Here is an 18,671-nt window from a genome sequence, read left to right as displayed (position 1 = left end):
TCAGTCTCTCTTGTAAACAATGTATTTGGGTCTTCAGAACTAATTTTATTCCATAGTGATTCCGTAAGTTTAAATTTGAAATTTTTGTAAAGAGCTTTTTCCAAATCTCTCAAATCTTTGAAATCTTCCCTTTGTATGCACAAGACATAAAAAGGCTTGCTTTCCCATGCGTTGGCAATGACTGGTACCCAGTCAAATGGCACGAAAATCTTCGCAGTTTTTTTTTTTCTATTAAAGAAAAGTCCCTATCGCAGGGCAGGAAGCTGTGTCCAGTTGACAAAAATTTTTGATGCACTTCTGTGAAATATTTTTGATCCACCAAAAGTTTTAAAGTTGTAATGATTCGCCAGTTATTGTTCTGCCCCACACATCTGTCCGGCCATATTATTAGCTGCTTTCTTTCGCCTGTTTGCAATGGATAGAAATGTTCTTTTACGTACCTCAGGTAACGAGATGAAATTTCTATGGATCCTCGTTTTGCTACTGTTTCAGTCCACAGCATCATAAACGCATTGTTAGATGTCGCATCATGTATATCTAAATTATAATTCGACAACTGGCGTTGGTAAAATACGCTGGAGTGATGTAAAGTGGGACAAAATAAGACCTGTTGCAAATCAATGAATAGAACAAAAATATTAGATGGATTGCTTTTTGCCAGCTGTGTATCTTCATTGATTTGTGCATACCCTGCTTTAGCACGCATCTGATGAATTTGCATGTCTTATGTTATTTTCTGTCTTTCTTCCTCAGTATTGGCAGCACATAATTTAATATAATGCTTGTCGCAAAATGTGCATGTATCAGAACGAGGTAATGTTCAGTTTCGAAAATGTATCACTTTATGTCCTGATTGATATATTCTTATGCTCTGGATATTTTTCACAAAAGAGCTTATACATTATTTTTAAGTTGAGATCTTCGGACAGAAACTCTGTATGAGTTTTTGATCGTGAGTAGTGGCTTTCCTGTTTAGGAAAAGACGAAATATGTTCCCTGATCAACTCTTTGACATTTTCTGGAATAGTATGTGGCCGATTGGGATGACGTCCTAGGAAATCTTTAACCTTAATATTGTTCTTCAATTTTTCTACTAACATTTGTATTCTTCGGGTATTACTCTAAGGGTATCTGTGACAGTTTTTTGGCAAACTCGTATGTTATCTTGCTCAAGAGGTAAACAATAAAAAACTGTATACTTCCGGCGTGGATTTGATTGATTTTTTACTTTTGGCCTTATCGGTTCACGTATCTGAATACATTGGTATGCGAGAAATTGGGATTGTTCATTATAAGTAAGACTTTTGAATTTTGAAAAAATCGTACGTTTATTGCCTTCTAGCTTTGCAGCAAAACATCCCCTTTTACAGCGGCTTATAACATTCTGAAAAGCAAGAGAATATATCTATATGAAGGCAATAATGAAACGATGATAAAAATTGATATGCTACTAGTAATATTATGAATGACATAAAGACATTAAAAAAATTATAATGCTAAATATGTAGGTACTAACTTTTCCAACAAAATGATAAACTCTTAAGTACATAGTCTGCACAGTAAAAACAATACAGTTACATTTTTTCATCAAGCAAACTATAGAAACCTTGCGAACGCATGACAGTTAAATTTCTGCGCCAAAGTAGAACAGTTACAACGTTTTTCGACTTACCTCTTCTGGCGGGACCATTGCCGGTATCATCTTCTTTCTTTTACTTAGATATTCTTCTCCTTTGTCTCTAGCTAACTTTGACTTATTGTTTTGCCACTGAGCAATGTTAGATTTGCGTTTTTTACTACGATTTAATGTATTCTGCAACGAATCCGATAAATTTACCACAGACATGACGTCAAAAATGTAACAATATTCGCCCAAACAATCTCGTGCGCTACTATTTACAACTTTGTTCCGCGGAAATCGGCAAAATGGCAAGCTAAAATATTTGATTTAAGGGAGGATATTTAAAAAGAGAGGGATATTCTTCTATTATACAGTTGCTTTAGGTGCCATACAATGTTATTCCATGATTAAGTCGATTTCATAAAATTTGCGAGTTACAACGTTGTTCGAGCTGACTCTTCAAATATATAAAATATTCAAATAAAAAAATACTTTTTATGAGCAGCTAACGATAATAAAAGCAGACTGTCGAAACTAGCACGATAAAAATTGCCCAATATATGTTCGAATTAACCAGATTCAAGAGCTTTTTGATATCAATGTAAATTGTAAGGCCAGGGTTACGGCTGTGTTTTAGCTTGGTATTATTTTTTAAGTGTTACCTTATCAAAATTGAATTGATACATTTTTTAAATATTTTGTCCACGTAATAATATATTAAAAGGTATACTAATTTAGTTATTAAAAAATACAATTTAGGACTTTTTAATTAAAACCAATACTTAACTTTTTTACTTAAACGGTAAATAAATTTATAAGATCCTATATTGTTTTATTAAAAACGCTGCTTTTATTTACATGGGAATGAATTAGGAGAGGTTATTAATCATTGAAAGAATCTTTTTTTTTAGTAATAATCAGCAAGTTCATTAAAATCTGACAGATATAATCTTCTTTTTAAAAAACGAACTGAAATTTAACGATAATGGAGAAAATTCTTTTTTAATAAAAAAAAAGATTCCTTTTTTAAAGTAAATACATTAGAAAAGTAGATGAAAAATATTGATCCAGATAAAATAAAAAGAAACTTAATGGCAATAAAAATATATTTATTAATATATTTTTATAACATAGTTATAAGATATAAAAATATATCTTATAACTATTTAGTGTTGTTCAGCAGTAGAACGTCACTAAACAAAAAAGTACGAGCAATTTCTTTATTTTTTCTTTATTTTTAAGACTAGAAAAGCATCAACAAAATCCTTAACTTTATGTTTGGATAAATAATACATTTTGCTGTTTGCTATCTTTTTATAGTGAAACAGTTAATAAAAACCACCCTACTTAAACGTTAAGCCTCATAACAAAAGGCGCATGTCTCATCCGTTATATTTATTTATGTTATACATCTTTCAAATATTAAACATCGTAATTGAATGGTACGTTAGACGTTTACGAAAACAAGACATACAGCATATACAATTTAATAATATATGTTGTTACCATACATATGAAAATTTCTGAATAAATTTTCATTAAACGTTTGATCTGTGGTATAAATCAAATGGTATTTTCTCATCTGTTGTCCTCAAACTTTAAATCTAATTGCGTACTCAAGCTTTTTGCCTGTTACAGAAAGTCTACCGCAATGCTCTTTTCTTGGACTTTTTCTCTTCTCGCTTAATGTTTCTGACATAAATAATAGACTAAATTATTCAAAAATGCAGCGATTTAGATTTATATTTCCTTGGGTAAGTTAGATATGCCTGAGGCATGCAAAAAACTTACATTGTCTTACCGGAAATTGCTTTATTTGCCAAAAATCATAATTTATATACTATATGTATAATCATATTATATAAATTATATATTAAAGTTATATGCTTCAAAGTCGCAAATAATGTTTGCTTTACACAATAAATATAATCTTAAACCAAGCCCTGAACATTTTAAAATAACCTTAAGTGGTTATTTTAAAATTTAGCGGTGGTTTTCGATTTACAACCGACGTTTAGTCCTGCTGTTGAAAATAAACTTAAAACTACTTATTTTCAATTAAAAAGTGTATTTTAATACAAATAATAATCTGCATGTATACAGGGTGTCCCGAAAGTAATCAGACATAGATCAATAGTAGATTCCTTACGTCAAAATAATGCGATTGAGGTCAACTTGCCTCATTCTAACTTTAATAGTAACTGAAATACAGGGTGTCAAAATATTATTTGATTTATCGTTTTTTTCTCATAGGTCCTGAACCAATAATTGACATACTGACATGAAATTTAAAATATATAAGTTTTTTAAAAATAAAAATAAAATTTCGTTGCATTGGCGCTCATTGCGTTAGTTTTTACTTTTTTAGAACCCCTAACTTTTTTTCAGCCCTGTTGATTCTCCATTGGGGGTTAACGGGGCCCCATTGGGGCTCCAATTTAGGTTTCCTAGATTATGGTCTTTTATTATAAATTCTGATTGTTTAAATGTTTTAGTCTTTCTACAATAGTTTGCTTTGAGTGTCAGTGTTCTTTTGGAAAAATTGGTCTCCATCAGAAAATACAATGTAGAAACTTCTAAGCTTTTTCAAATCACTTTATGGGCATTTGGTGATATTTTAATCAGTTTTGCTGTTTGCCGTGGAACAAATTAAATATAGACAGACAACGTGGATGAGGTGAAAGTTATAATGTGAAGTTGCCAACAAAATAGTTTCTTTCTGATATGAAATTTAATATAATCTGTTATAAATATTTTTTGTTATTACTTTTTAATCTTAGGCTATGTACCTAAAAGTTTGTTTGGAATAATTTTTAATTTTTTTTTCATTTTACATTATTATAATGTTAATGTTTTGCCGTAATGTAATATTTTCTGAATATGCATCTTATGTATAGACTTGCTTTATCCAAGGCCATAAAAGATAACGGGATTTACGCGGAATAATTTCTGAATTGCAGAAGTCCTGAATAGGAGAACCTTTAAACAAGTTCAACATTATTTGACGGAAACTGATAAAAACTGTATTTTTCTGATTAATGAGTAAATGCTGTGCATAATTTAAGGAACGTTTATGCACTTCTCCTTGAAGATTTTTTTTACGAATTAAGCTCAGAAAAAAGGCCAGGAAAATAATGCAAATTTCATTTCGTTTTGATGATGAAGTTGCATTATTAGATGAGAAAAGGATCATGTTGGGCCTACATACAAAAGTAATTTTTAAGAAATACTCATATTTAAACTTTTATTTATGTATTTTAACTTTTTATTTTAATTAAACCTAAGTAGATTAAATTAATTTTTAAATATGTACCAATTTTTCATAACATTTTTTTGACTTTTATTTTATACTGTGCAAATTTCCTTATAAAGTGCTTATTAACTAATTTGAAATATGGTGTAAGTCGTTAACGTAATATTCAGGGCAATATTAGTTTATTATTTATTTTAAAATTCTTTCCGCGAACAGAAACTGTCATACAAAAATTTATTTAGTAGTGTTGTAATAAGTAGAAGAATAATTTGAGATTAAGATTAATTGTCATAATATTTCTGTATTGTCTAAATGAGAAACTTAATTTGATTTCAGTACTACTATAATTTTAAAGTCCATTCTTAAAGTGGAGTGGCTATAATATAGCGGGTTGCAAAGGGCAGGAAGACTTTTTAATTATTCAAGTATTATGTATTTTTGCAAATGATTATTGATTTATATTTGCATATTGATTTATTAAAATATACTAGAAAAATGGGTAAAGAAACAAAGCAATAATTAACATTTCTAGCCTTCGCTTTTTATAATTTTGCCTCCTCCTGACTCCTTCGTTTCTTTATTTATTTTCTAGTACATTCTTTGGAGATTAAGAAAGATGGAGATTTAATAAAGGGGGACTACTTAGGGGATCCTTTCAAAAAGTAGCCGACCAGCACGAACCGCTTTAATGCACTGGCGCAGGTTCAACTAGAATTCAATGCATTGTTAGCTCCGCATATTTTATCCAAATCAATAAGAAGATCCCGATTTTCATCGAAAGAGAAATCTACTACCTTATACCAGGAAACCTAAAAACAAAATCTCAAAAGAAAACAGAAATCAGGAAAATTTATATGAACAATATATTATCTTTACTCAAACTATGTACAACTGGTATAATTATACTGATAATGGTTATAATAGAGTAAATTTACGAATAAATACATCAAAATACTTACTTAAAGTCTCTTATCCAAACTTAGAAAGTCAGGTTAAAAACTTTTTAAATAAACAGAAAAAGAAAGTTAGCTCTAAGATGGATTTATATTTAAGAACTTTAAGAACAATTTATTGCTAGTGATTTCCAGGTGAACTCCTCTTAGCTGCAAAATTAAGTGAAATTTAAAGTTTAGTAAATAGATTTTATTTGCTATACATATATTTGTTTCAAATTCGACTAATTAGGCTATATGAAAAAATATTTTCTAAATAAATATAAACCCAGATAAATGTACACGGCAAGTTTGCCAAAATATTGCCTCTCATACAAGTGTCCTGGGACAACTTAGGAAAAGTATATTAAAGCTATTTAAAATTAATTAAGCTTAGAAACTGCATTATGGTGATGCTTAAGGACGTGTGCTTTTTTATAACTGGCTAGAGCAAAAAATTACTGTTTGTTTCAATTTTCTTGAGAACGGAGGTTCTTTTTACCAGTTGTTAATATCGGATTTTAAAGATTATTTGAATAACATGATTTCTTTAGAAAACTACTATAAAGTTTAGTTTCATCAAGAAGCGAAACCAAACTTTGTGGTGATGATGCTCCCCCATATAATACAAAAGTTTTAAATTATCTTACAGAAAGGTTTGCTAATAGGTGGATGAGAAATAATGGTCCTGTAAGATGGTCGATAAGGTCTCCCAATTTGAATGTTTAAGATTTATTTTTATGAAAAACCATTAAAAAATCGAGTTTATGTGATGAAGGAATTTCAAAATATTAAGGAGATGCGGTTAACTATTATTAGGGAGTTTAACAGATCAAATATACATGAAATAAATCGCTCGGTGCGCAACATTCATAAGACGCTGCAATTGTCTCTCGGTAGATAGGGACATAAATTTGGGCAATTAATAATTTAATTTTATTTTAAGATAAAAGTTTTTTGTTGCTTATTTATTTATTTATTTACCAGCACGTGTTACACCCAGTTTAAAATAAAATTATTAAAAATGTTTCTCTTTTATTTTTTTTTGAGTAAATAGATGAATTTAGTCTCTTGTGAAATATTTACAGGTGTTTGGAAAATAATAAGGGTATCCTAACCTTAAAATAATGTGTGTGCACCACTACGATATTGCATTGCTAGTATTTCTGCCTGTCTTGTATTTATAACGTGTAACATTTATTGAGAGTTTAAGATTATCTTGTCAGTTTATACACAGCCTACTACAGCATATTTAGTTTTTTACAAGAGTTTAGGTATTTAAAATAAAAAAAAAAAATTCTTGGGATACATTATTACAAAGTAAATTTTGCAAAAATTTTAAGAATGCCAAAACCAAATATGGCGTCTATAAGAAAAAACAAAGTCGATGATGGTTTGCCAAAAGCAAAACGTCCTACTAAAAATCTAAAAACACTATAACACTATAATATAGCACAAAAAAAGTAGCAAAAGTCCAAATTATTCTAAAATCAGACAAAAAGTCAGCTCAGAAAAAAATAATCGATTTTTCAAAATTTCGTATTTTTTGAATAACTTCAGAACCATTCGGAATTTTTTATTTTTTTAAACATAAAGGGTGATTCAAATTGAGCTTCCATATTAAAAATATTAAAAAAAAAAAAAAGAAATTGAAAATTATAAAAAAATATTTATTTTCCCCTTGAAGGTAGTTAATTACAATTATGTATGAAAAATGACATCATGTAAATGACCGCCGCGGCTCATGTGGCATGACGTAATCCGTTTGGAGAAATTTTCGACTACTTTGTGGCACAAATCAGGACCTATGTTGGTGATTTCGCGTCTATTCTCTTGTTTCAGCTCCTCAATGGTGTTCGGGTTATTCTTGTAGACTTTGCTCTTAAGATACCCCTATAGAAAAAAATCTAAGGGAGTTAAATCACAGAATCGCGGCGGCCAATTGATATCACCGTTACGTGAAATAACGCGACCTGGAAACTTGCCGCGCAGTACTTGGATCGTTTCTCCTGATGTGTGACAGGTGGCACCGTTGAAACCAGAGATCTTCGATGTCCATATCTTCCAACTGTTCCCAGAAAAATTCTGTTATGATGTTCCGATAGCGAACGCCATTAACCGTAACAGCGTTCTCCGCATGATCCTCGAAGAAAAATGGACCAATTACGCCTCCGGACCAAAAGGCACAACAAACAGTCACCTTTTGAGGATGCATTTTCACTTCAACAATCTGTCTTGGATTTTCTAATCCCCAAATACGGCAATTGTGAGTATTTACGAAGCCCCCAAGGTGAAAATGTGCCTCATCGCTAAAGATTATTTTCATTGGAAAATTTGCCCCTTGTTCTCTTGTCCATTCGGCAAATACACGGCGCTGTTGATGGTCCCTAGGCTTCAATTTCTGCGTTATTTGGACTCTGTATGGGTGTAACTGCAAATCTTTTGTTAAAATCCGCTGTGTAGTGGAATATGTAAGGTCCAGTTGCTGCGATCGATGACGAATCGATGTTCTTGGATTTTCGTTCACACTTTCGGCAACAATAGCAATATTGTGTTCCGACCGACCTCTACGAGCATGCCTAGGAGTTTTGATGTTAGCGACGGATCCAGTTTGCTCGAATTTTTGTATCAAATTCCAAATTGTCTTCTCACAAGGCCGATTTTGTGCGCCAAAAAATTCACGTAAAGCAAGAAATGTATTTTTCCTTGATCGGCCGTTTTCATAATAGGCTTGGATAATTTTAACACGTTGTTCGGTCGTATATTGCTCCATGACTGTTTTGTTTATATTTTGACGTTAGAAATGTCACGTTGCCGTTGACAAATTCAGTAGCGTTAAAAAAAAAAAAAATTGTAATGTGGAAACTCAATTTGAATCACCCTTTATTTTTAAGCTCAAAAGTTTTCAAGTTTGCTCCAATTTCTTTGTATCTCTTGTAAATTCTGATATCTCCATGTTGAAGGTCGAATTTAAAACACCCTGTATATTTTTATTCTAAAACTACTTGTTAAAATATCTTACCAAATTTACGTAAATATGGTATATCGAAATTATTTTTTTTTATTTTTTAAATAGATACTATGTCGGGCAGGCGTTTTAGGCAAATAATTATTTTTTGCTAAGCTTTTAAAACTAATCAAATTTTATATAACATAATATACAAGAAAAAATAAGAGCGAGTTTTCTTGTTTAAAAAAAGTTCCGATAAACCCATGTCCGCAAATGCTTAATTTCCAAGATACAGGGTTCTAAAGTTTTATTTTTGTTTTTTCTTAATAATTTTGGTAGTTATGCAGATATTTGAACGAAAATTGGCATCTGGGGGTTTTTGATATAGTAAATTCAAATTTAATATTACGACGGTTCTCACTTGTAGAGGGCGCTACATACACGGTTTTTTATACTTTAAAGCGTGATTATCTTTTTTATAGTTGCTTAAATATTTTTTTTTTTACAAAACAATAAATTTATCCATCATTTTCACTAATATTTTTTCACATTATATTTTTTTGTTACAAGATATTTTTTATTTAATGAAAAAATAATTACCCAGTTCTAACGACAAATATCTACTTTTTGAAAAACTACTTGGTAGAACATAAGTTATAACAGTTGTTCTAAATGTGAACTCCTAACTGCAATACAGGCTTTTTTTCTACGACGCATCGATTGGCAAAGTCGTTTAAATATTCCGGGCGTGTGTTTAATTGTTTCACAGGATGCAATAATGCGATTTCGTAATTCTTCTACAGTATCTACTGAGGTTGTATAAACCAAATGTTTAAGATGACCCCAAAGGAAAAAGTCCAAGAAATAAGGTCTGAAGATCTGGGAGGACAATTTTCAGTTTCTCCTCTGCCTATCCAACGATTCGAATACACTGTGTACAAATATCCACGTATAACTAAACTGAAATGAGGTAGGGCTCCATCGTGCATGAAGTACATTTGCAATCCTAATTGCAATAGAACATTCTTCAAAAGTATGGGCAATTCGCGTTCGAGGAAATGACGATAAACTTCTCCGGTAAGCCTCAATGGCAAAAAGAATGGGCCTATCAAATGGTCTGCAACAATTCCAACCCATACGTTAAGAGAAAATTGATGTTGATGACGGCCTTCTAAAATTGTATGTGGATTCTCATCCGCCCATAGCTGATTATTGTGAAATTTCATTATGGCTTCTCTGGAAAAATTTACTTCAACCGTGAATTATTTTAAACTTATTAAAAACTGAGGGTTTTCGCCAATTTTTTGTTGCATCCAGTGGCAAAAATTAAGTCTTAACAGAAAATCAGTCAGTAATAGTGCTTGTACCCGCTGGATATGATAAGGGTATAGAAGGTTATTCTTTAAAATTCTGAAAACCGTAGAAGGACTTACATTTAAGTTTAAAGCAATATTTCTAGCGCTTGTTGCGGGATTTTTCTCAATTTCATAAAGCACATTTTCTTCTACTCGTGGAGTTGCTACTGTGCGCGGTCTCATGTTACCAATAGTTTGTTGTTGAAAACTTGGAAAACCGGTGTCACAAAGGCGTTGATGAAGACGAGCAAATATCGTATGATTCGGGATAACACGATTATGATATTTATCCTTATAAAGACGTCTGGCTGCTAATGAATTGCCGTTGGCCATACCATAAACAAAATGCATATCGCACATCTCACTATTTGTGTAAACCATTGCAAAAAATTTATAAAACCCGCTCGGTATAATGGATAAATGAGTACCAAATGTATGTACGTTGCATGCCTTTTGATACATATTTTTTCTCAATTTCTCTTTAGGTATCTTGAAAAAGGTGGCTTATAGCAATTTCAACCAAGATACCTTTTTTCCGTATAAATAATACATAAATCTACTTTTTTATTAAAAAAAATTAATATAAGCAACCATAAAAAAATATGACACTTTTGAAGTATGAAAAACCGTGTATGTAGCGCCCTCCACAAGTACGAACGCTCGTAACTAAATTAAATTTGAATTTACCATATCAAAAAACCCCCAGATGCCAATTTTCGTTCAAATATCTGCATAACTATGAAAATTATTAAGAAAAAATAAAAATAAAACTGTAACACCCTGTATCTTAGAAATTAAGCATTTGCGAACATAGGTTTATAAAAACATTTTTTATTAAATTTTAATCAAGGAAACTCCCCTTGAATTTTTTAGCAATATTAATGAAACACCCTGTATATACAGGTTTTTAAAATGATAATGTATCTGTGTGTGAGAAAAAAGAAAAACAAATTATATTTTAAACCTATATGTTACCTTTGTAGTAAATATTTATTCGATAACTTTAAAACATTTACAGCTTTTTGCACTCCTAAGCAATTATTCATTTTCCATAGTAATTAAGCGAATTTCTCTTATTTATCTATTAAAAATTAATAATTTTTAAGGATTTATACCTGTTTAAAATATTTAGTTCAATATTAGATAACCCACGCTTTGACACATTTAAAATAATCACAAAAAAAAAATCACTAGATATTAACACGCATATCATGTGTTTGACAAGAAAATGTGAAATAAAAATCCCGGTCACGAATTCACTAGTTGATATTAAACTAATAAATAGTAATTAATTTAACGTTACATTTAGTAAAAAAAAAAGCAAATGTTAATTATAAATCATTGGTACTGACAGTAAGCAAACTCTAATCTAACATCATTAAAATTGTTATGAATATGTAAAAAACGTTAATTATAGTTTTTCAACTGTTTTGCTCGTATTTTGTAGCTCAGGTTCCTTTCCAGCTAAGTTCATTTAGTATATTATGAGTACTTACGTTTAATTTGAAAGTTTTAAGTTAAAAGACAGTTTTAAGTTTAAAGTTAAAAGAAACTATTTCTGACATAATCCTGATCTGCTCATGGCGGTATAGCTAAAGGAAATTAACTATTTTTTACCTACAAAGCCAACAACGAAAAAAAAAGGATCGTAGGTTCCATCTTATTTAAGAACTAGAAAAGTGCAAAAATTTGGAAGCTTTCCTCTTGAAATAATATATGAATAAAAAAATATATTACTAGAAATTTTTGAAATCAGAGGTCACAAGTCTTTCTATTTATTCAAAGAGTTATTTCTGTGTTATAGGCACAATTATCAGAGAAAACCACCTGGTGGTTTGTTTTTCTCTGAAATTATCACCTTAAGTGACCTTTTAAAGTTAAGATTTTCGATTGCAAATATTGGTTTTGATTGAGAACTAATAATTACGTTATAAAATATTAAAGCATTGATTTTATATCGACCTTAAAATATCTAAAATTTCTTATATATTATAAAGCATTTTTTGCTTAATTTTTTCTGTCTTTTTTTACAGGTATACATTAAAATTTCTATTTTTACAAAGCCAAAGATTTAAAACCCCTTATAAACGTATGCTTAAATAACTACTTTTTTTAAATTTTGTTATTCTTTAAAACGAGTTAGGCAGTGGCCTTAATACCATTTTTCAAAAACTATCTAGTAACTAATTAATAAAAAAATATTACACGTCCGGCAGATGCCAATAATTAAATTTTTTACCTCAGAAAATTGATATTGATTTTTAAAAAAAGGGCATTTAATATATGTTAATAAATTCACTATTTAAATTTGAAACTAATTAGAACTTGTAATATAAAGTGCAAATTTAATAACACACAGTAGTAATAGAGCTTATGTTGCTTAACAAATCATTGTGTTACAAAGAGTATTTCAAAGTGATGAATTAGAAAATTAACATATTGAATTTAATTAAGTAGCAGTAAATTCTCATTAATATGACTTGATTATGTCACCAAATAAATTACAATTTTCCATATTATGAGTGCTATTTCCTTATTATTTGATTTATATTTCTTGGTCATTTATTATTTTACTCTTATTTTCCCAAGATGGAAAAAATATAGGTAGACGATTAAATACATTTCCTATTTGAATTTGGCCTATAATCCCATTTGTCGTACTACTCAGTCTATCTGTCGTGTACCTATCATAAGTGAGGTTATGGGATAAAAGGGTCTATTTCACATTTTCTACAGAATTTTCAGGTAATTGAGAATTTTTTTTTTAAAGCACTTCTGCTTAAACGGCTCTTTATGCAAAAGAGAAAATAAAATAGGACTCGTACTCGTAGGACTCTAGCTTTATGGAAATAAAGCAGCTCCTAACTCCTAACACATTTGAAGTTTCATTTGCAATTTTAGAATTGGCTGAACTAACAAGGGATATTCTCTTCGCTTTAGACTTTTTTTGTATTGGGTTTTAGTAGCTATCTTGTATTTGCTTTTATCCTGTTTCATTCCCAGTATCTACTTTTTGTTTAATGTAACTTAATAATTCTATGATTTAATTGTTCTTCACTAAGGTGTAATAAGTAGCTTTATTTATTCATTTTGTTAAAGTTGGAAACTAGAAAAAATTATGTGACCACAGCTTCAACTGCATGTATCTACAATTGTAGGTATCCAAATTATATTAATTTCTAATTTCAATAAATTGGCTTTTCGCATGAGCTGCGACGAGTAAAGAAGTTGATACATGGATCCTCATAAATTTAAAAATTTACCCCAAATATTTTATAATTTGTGAGAACAAATTTAAAAAAGTAATAACTGGAGAAAAAAAAGTTTAAAAAAGTAAGCCTTGCAGTGGTTCTAACTCGAGAACCTCAAATGAAAGTCTTGCAAGCCTAGCCAAAAGATTTTTCACCTTCGAAAACTCTATTGTAGCAACAATTAAAAGAACAAAGAAAAAAGACCTTAAATCAAAAACTTCCACTGCGCAGTTCAACGGTTCGACCAACGAAAACATCCGGGAACACGGTCTTAACCAGAACTTAAATCGCAATTTGTATATATAACGAGGTTACTGTCTGATAAAAGTGAGATTTAAAATTAAAAAAACAGACCTAAATTACTGTTTTTGACTAGGCGTTAATCTCAATGCAAAAACCCAAGGCCAATTTTAGTCGCTTCTGCTGTCATCGGGAAACACATTTTTGCAAATAAAAAATGAATAAGAGGTTCGAACGGTTTGTTTACAGAGTTATTAACTTTATTTGAACTTGCAAAAGCCCGTTTTAAAACATTATGTTGGACAGTGCGTGATCAAGTGGTGGTGCTCAAGGAGGATTTACAGGTTGTAATAAAATCCTTGATAAACTAAATTAGCTGTCTGTTTATGACAATATATGATAGTGACAGCTCTTCAAATATGTACTTTTTAAGGTAATTTTGCCTTGGGTAGTTTTTTTGTCAATTTTTGCTAAAGGGAGTTTTTTAATACTGCAATATAAACTAATAACACTTCTACATAACATATATAAAATTAACTCTGTTTTTTTTTATGTATGATTATTATGTATAAATTCATTTAAGCGTAAAATGGTATTTTTTTCTTTTATTTTACTTAAATATTAATCACTACCTCATACTTAGTTAGTAGCTTTAGATAAAAAACTACCTTTTTTAAATTTATTTAAAATTCAGACTAAATAAATAAATTAATGGATAATTAGGGTTTTTATGGCTATAGTTTTATTATTATATTAGCATTAAATTAATTAATTTGGGATTATTTTTATTAAATTTTTCTAAATTTTTTTTTTTTGAAAAATCAGCTAAATTTTTTTATCAATTTATATTCTTGAATCTTGGATTTTTTTTAAACTAAACCAAACTATTTTTTAATTTAAACCATCCTTAAACTTTCATTTAGTTACTTTTGTAACATTTACGGGTCAATATTATGTAAAAACACATAAGAATCGAAGTTACATTTTATGTGACAAAGTTAATTGGATAGTCACGTTTTTTTATATTTTGGTAATCGTGCGTTTGGGGTTCGGGTATCAAGGCTATTTTTTTTTGTCTAGGAGGCTGTTTTTTGTGTGAGGAGGTGCGTTTCCCTATGATGATGTAAATCAATATTTTAATGCAACGAAGGTATAGTGGAAAATTAACCAATAATCACAACATATCTATTGCAGATTTAAATGTTGGATCACCAAAACCACGTTTTGACGAGTTTACTTATTACCCTTATTATCATAAATCTGATATTTTGGATCTGTTGGAAATATGGTTCACAGCTAATTATAATAACTTTCAATTTGTTGTTAATAAATATATATTTATTTATAAAAATTCATAATGATGAGAATACAGGTATGGTAGAGGAGGTGTGGTGAGAATCTAAATAAAGAAATAACTCAGTGAGTTCAGCTTAATACTATCCTAAATGATTCTAAAATAATTAGTATAAAACTTAAATTAAATATAAGATGTATTGTATTTACATCAATTTATAGACCTCCGGCAGCCAACTGAAATTTGATTGACATTCTTTGATAGAGTTATATTTCTTGGTGTTTTAAATATAGATGTTCTAAAAGAATTTATTCATATTCATAAAATAATTGACTTTTTTTTAATGTTTAATCCTAGTCAACGTGTTTAATCCAACTCGCAGTGATATGGGTCCAAATACGTGAAGTAAATTATGTTGTTATAATAGACAACAATAAAAATTTCTTATTATGCCCTAGTTTATTCATCTGTAAAAGTAAAAATTAAGTAAAAACTAATATAACTATAAATTAACCTAAAAATAAACTAACTAATTTAATAATTCAACTGTTAATAGATAAATTGGAATATAATGTTTTACATACTCATTATATACAACAAATTACAAATTCATAATAAGAACATTTTACATCTAGTTAACAAACATGCTTCTCTTGAACAAAAAAAAAATACATCAACACAACCATTTAACTATTAATGAAGCTCAGATACCATCGAATATGTTTAAAATGATAGTAATAAGTCTCAGAACAAAATTATCTATCTTTATTGCATCTCTTTGATTCTTCCAAGAACAGTCTCACAGCTTAAAATTATTTTTCTCTTTATTTTCAGTCTTAATAAAAGACATAGATCTATGAAACCTCAGCTCCTAAGTATAATATACAGATATACCATATATAAATTGTTGTATTTAATCTTTAACTACTCGCGCACTTTTTTTTCACGCTACTACTCGCGCGGTGTACTTTGTACACCATTGCATTTTATGGTCTAAATTTGTTTTTGTTTTATTTTATTTACTCTATGAATTATAAATATATGTGTAATAGATAATTGCCTAATTTAAGTGCATATTCTTGGCAAAAAATCAGTAGGTATGAACAGAAATAATATTACATAAAAAGTAAACTAAAAAAATATATTCTAACAACACATGCATATTTTTGGCAAAAAATCAATGATTATGAACAGAAATAATATTACACAAAAAGTAAATTCAAAAAATATATTCTAACAACACGAAAACAAAAAGTTATCTATTCACTTCCAGTTCCGCCTTTCTTACATTTATGGCATGTAATTACGTTATCACTGTGTTCTTTACACACTAATTGATGACAAGTATTGTATGTAATTGTAGTAACTCTATTCTTTTTTCTGCCGCAGATGAAGCATCTTCGTCTGATTTTTCTGGGTGGCTCTTTTTTTGCGTCGTATACTTGAGCTTTTCTATACCTAGATAGAAAATGTCTGATATCTATAGGTAAAGTAGATATTGCAGTTCTTTCAGACAAATGAAGTCTCATCAATGACAGAGAAAGCGATTTTAGGAAAAGTCTTCTGTATTTGTGAGGAGAATAAGGATGAGTGGCGTTATATAAAATTTGACTATTGATTCCTGCTATAGTTAGTAACTAAAAGAAAAAAGCCAATGGCCATCTCCTTGTTCTTCTTCCAACAGAAAACGTATTGCACATTTTGTCCAATGTGTCCACACCCCCCTTTGTGATATTATAATCCAATATAATTTCAGGTTTGTTGGTATCTGGGTCAATGGAAGAGTCATCGTGCATAGTAGAAATCAAAACAACGCATTTATTTTTTTTGGACACTTGAAAGTATGGTTACATCCTTTTGAAATTCGAAAATGGATGACCCAACCAATCTATTTTTATTTGGCAAAAACTCTATTGGCATCTCCCGTTTATTTTTTTTTTAGAGTCCCGATAAATGTTATTTTATCTCGTAACAGCTCCAGTGCCAAAGGGTAACTTAAATACCAATTGTCGCAAGTTAAATTCCGGTTACTTCCTTTCTGTTCTTCCAACAATCGGTGAACTATAGCAGTTGGCGAGTTTAATTGATTGTATTGACCGTCTGGTTGTTTTCCACAGTAAAGCTCTAATTTACTCACATAAAATGTTTTAGTATCACAAAGCACAAATACCTTCAACCCATATTTGGCAGGTTTGTTGGGTATGTACTGGACAAAGCTGTACCTCCCTCTTAATGCAATCAACATTTCATCTATGGTCATAAATTCACCAAGAGAGTAGTTTTTTCCTGAATTATAAAGAAATGTGTCCAAAATTAATCGCACCGGGGCCAGCTTATCGGTTTTTTTTTTTCGTTCCTTGTTCCTTTGTCATCAAATCTAATATTTGCAAGCAAAAAAAGAAATCTTTGATAATTCATGAAAGCTCGAAATATTTCTGATCCGGTTCCGTCCTTCGTCCATAATTCCAAAAAATTGGTGTGATTTTGCTTCTTACATCCAGATAAAAACAATAACCCGATAAAAGCAAAAATTTCCGTTTTTGTAACGTCCTTTGCGTCTCTTTCTCGACTAAAATTTCCCGAACTTTTGAAATTTCCAAATTAGTATACTGAATGATAATATGTTCAATCATTTCATCATTAACAATTTTTGAGAAAGCACTGATCTCATCAGTTATGACACGGGCGCATTGCTTTGGCCCTGGTAGTATTTTTATTATATTTTTGCTTTTGGGTTTAGTAGATTCACACATAGGGTAACTTTTATACTAAATAGTTGTTTTATCCTTGCCAACATACTGACCTTCTCTATTGGCCACAAATACGGAGAGAGGAACATCTTCGGAGCCTGAACTTTGATCATCTTCCATTTCATCTTTCATCGGAGTTTGAATTGTGTTTATCTTCCTCTAGATCTTCATTTTCATCAGATATGTCACCTTCCCCGCCAATTTTTTCTTCGGAATCCGTATCACATATAACCTGGGCCATAGCTTCCAATTCATTTTGGGTTAAGCTTTTCGGATTTTTTATCTTTATTCGATGCCTGAAAATAAAAAATATATAAATTAAATATACAAACGTGTATAGGTACCTTCGTGGCACCAACAGAGGTAATCTTATACTCCCACTTAGATTTTTACTTTCAAACTGCATACCTATCTTTCAACTTATTTAAATTTTTATTTAATCACAATCAAAACAAATTCATTACTAATAATATTTACATATGCACAGTTCAAAATAAACGATTTTTTGTTGAAAAACTAAAAAATATATTATTTTAATGTACTTACATATTTACTCGCGTTAGTGTATTCTGTACACCACGACAAACTTCTCGGGATATTCGACCTTCTACTTAGGCGATCAAAACCGTAACCTGCATTTAAATATCAGAAGTATTTAGCAGAATTTCGATGAACTTACTATTTCTTAGACACAATAAATACAAACAATATTAATGTTTTGGTTTTATTAAAAACATTTACCATTAAAAATATTTCGAGGTATAATATACCAAATTTTGACAAATTCTATAATTAGTCTCAGTTTACCCAAAAAGAGGGTGTGGTTACTTATGTAAAGCAGCACCATCATGCAAGTAGCAAAATCATAAAACTGTCGGAGATAAATATTATAAAAACCAGTTTCAAGCATAGCAATAAAAATCTAAATAGCGTTGGTCCCTATAGACCACTTTTGATATTGAGACTTATATTATAGGTGATTTAAATATAATTATCTTACATAAAAATAACCTCAAAGTTATTGA

General features: G+C 30.0%; 2 protein-coding genes across 2 annotated transcripts in view; one reads left to right on the top strand and one right to left on the bottom strand.

The window, feature by feature from the left end:
• The window catches only part of LOC126735626 (venom acid phosphatase Acph-1-like), a 67,140-nt gene extending 55,769 nt beyond the window's left edge, over positions 1-11,371 (bottom strand). Inside the window, exon 1 of the mRNA XM_050439685.1 lies at positions 11,227-11,371. The gene's annotated coding sequence lies outside the window, so the exon portion shown is untranslated. The remainder of the gene's footprint in view (positions 1-11,226) is intronic.
• The window catches only part of LOC126735622 (nephrin-like), a 1,136,035-nt gene that overhangs the window by 322,623 nt on the left and 794,741 nt on the right, over positions 1-18,671 (top strand). The gene's annotated exons all lie outside the window — the stretch shown is intronic.

The sequence above is a fragment of the Anthonomus grandis genome, chromosome 4, assembly GCF_022605725.1.
Source record: "Anthonomus grandis grandis chromosome 4, icAntGran1.3, whole genome shotgun sequence".
NCBI classification, from domain to species: domain Eukaryota; kingdom Metazoa; phylum Arthropoda; class Insecta; order Coleoptera; family Curculionidae; genus Anthonomus; species Anthonomus grandis.
Note: the sequence above shows the minus strand (reverse complement) of the source record. Positions and strands in the feature narration are given on the sequence as shown.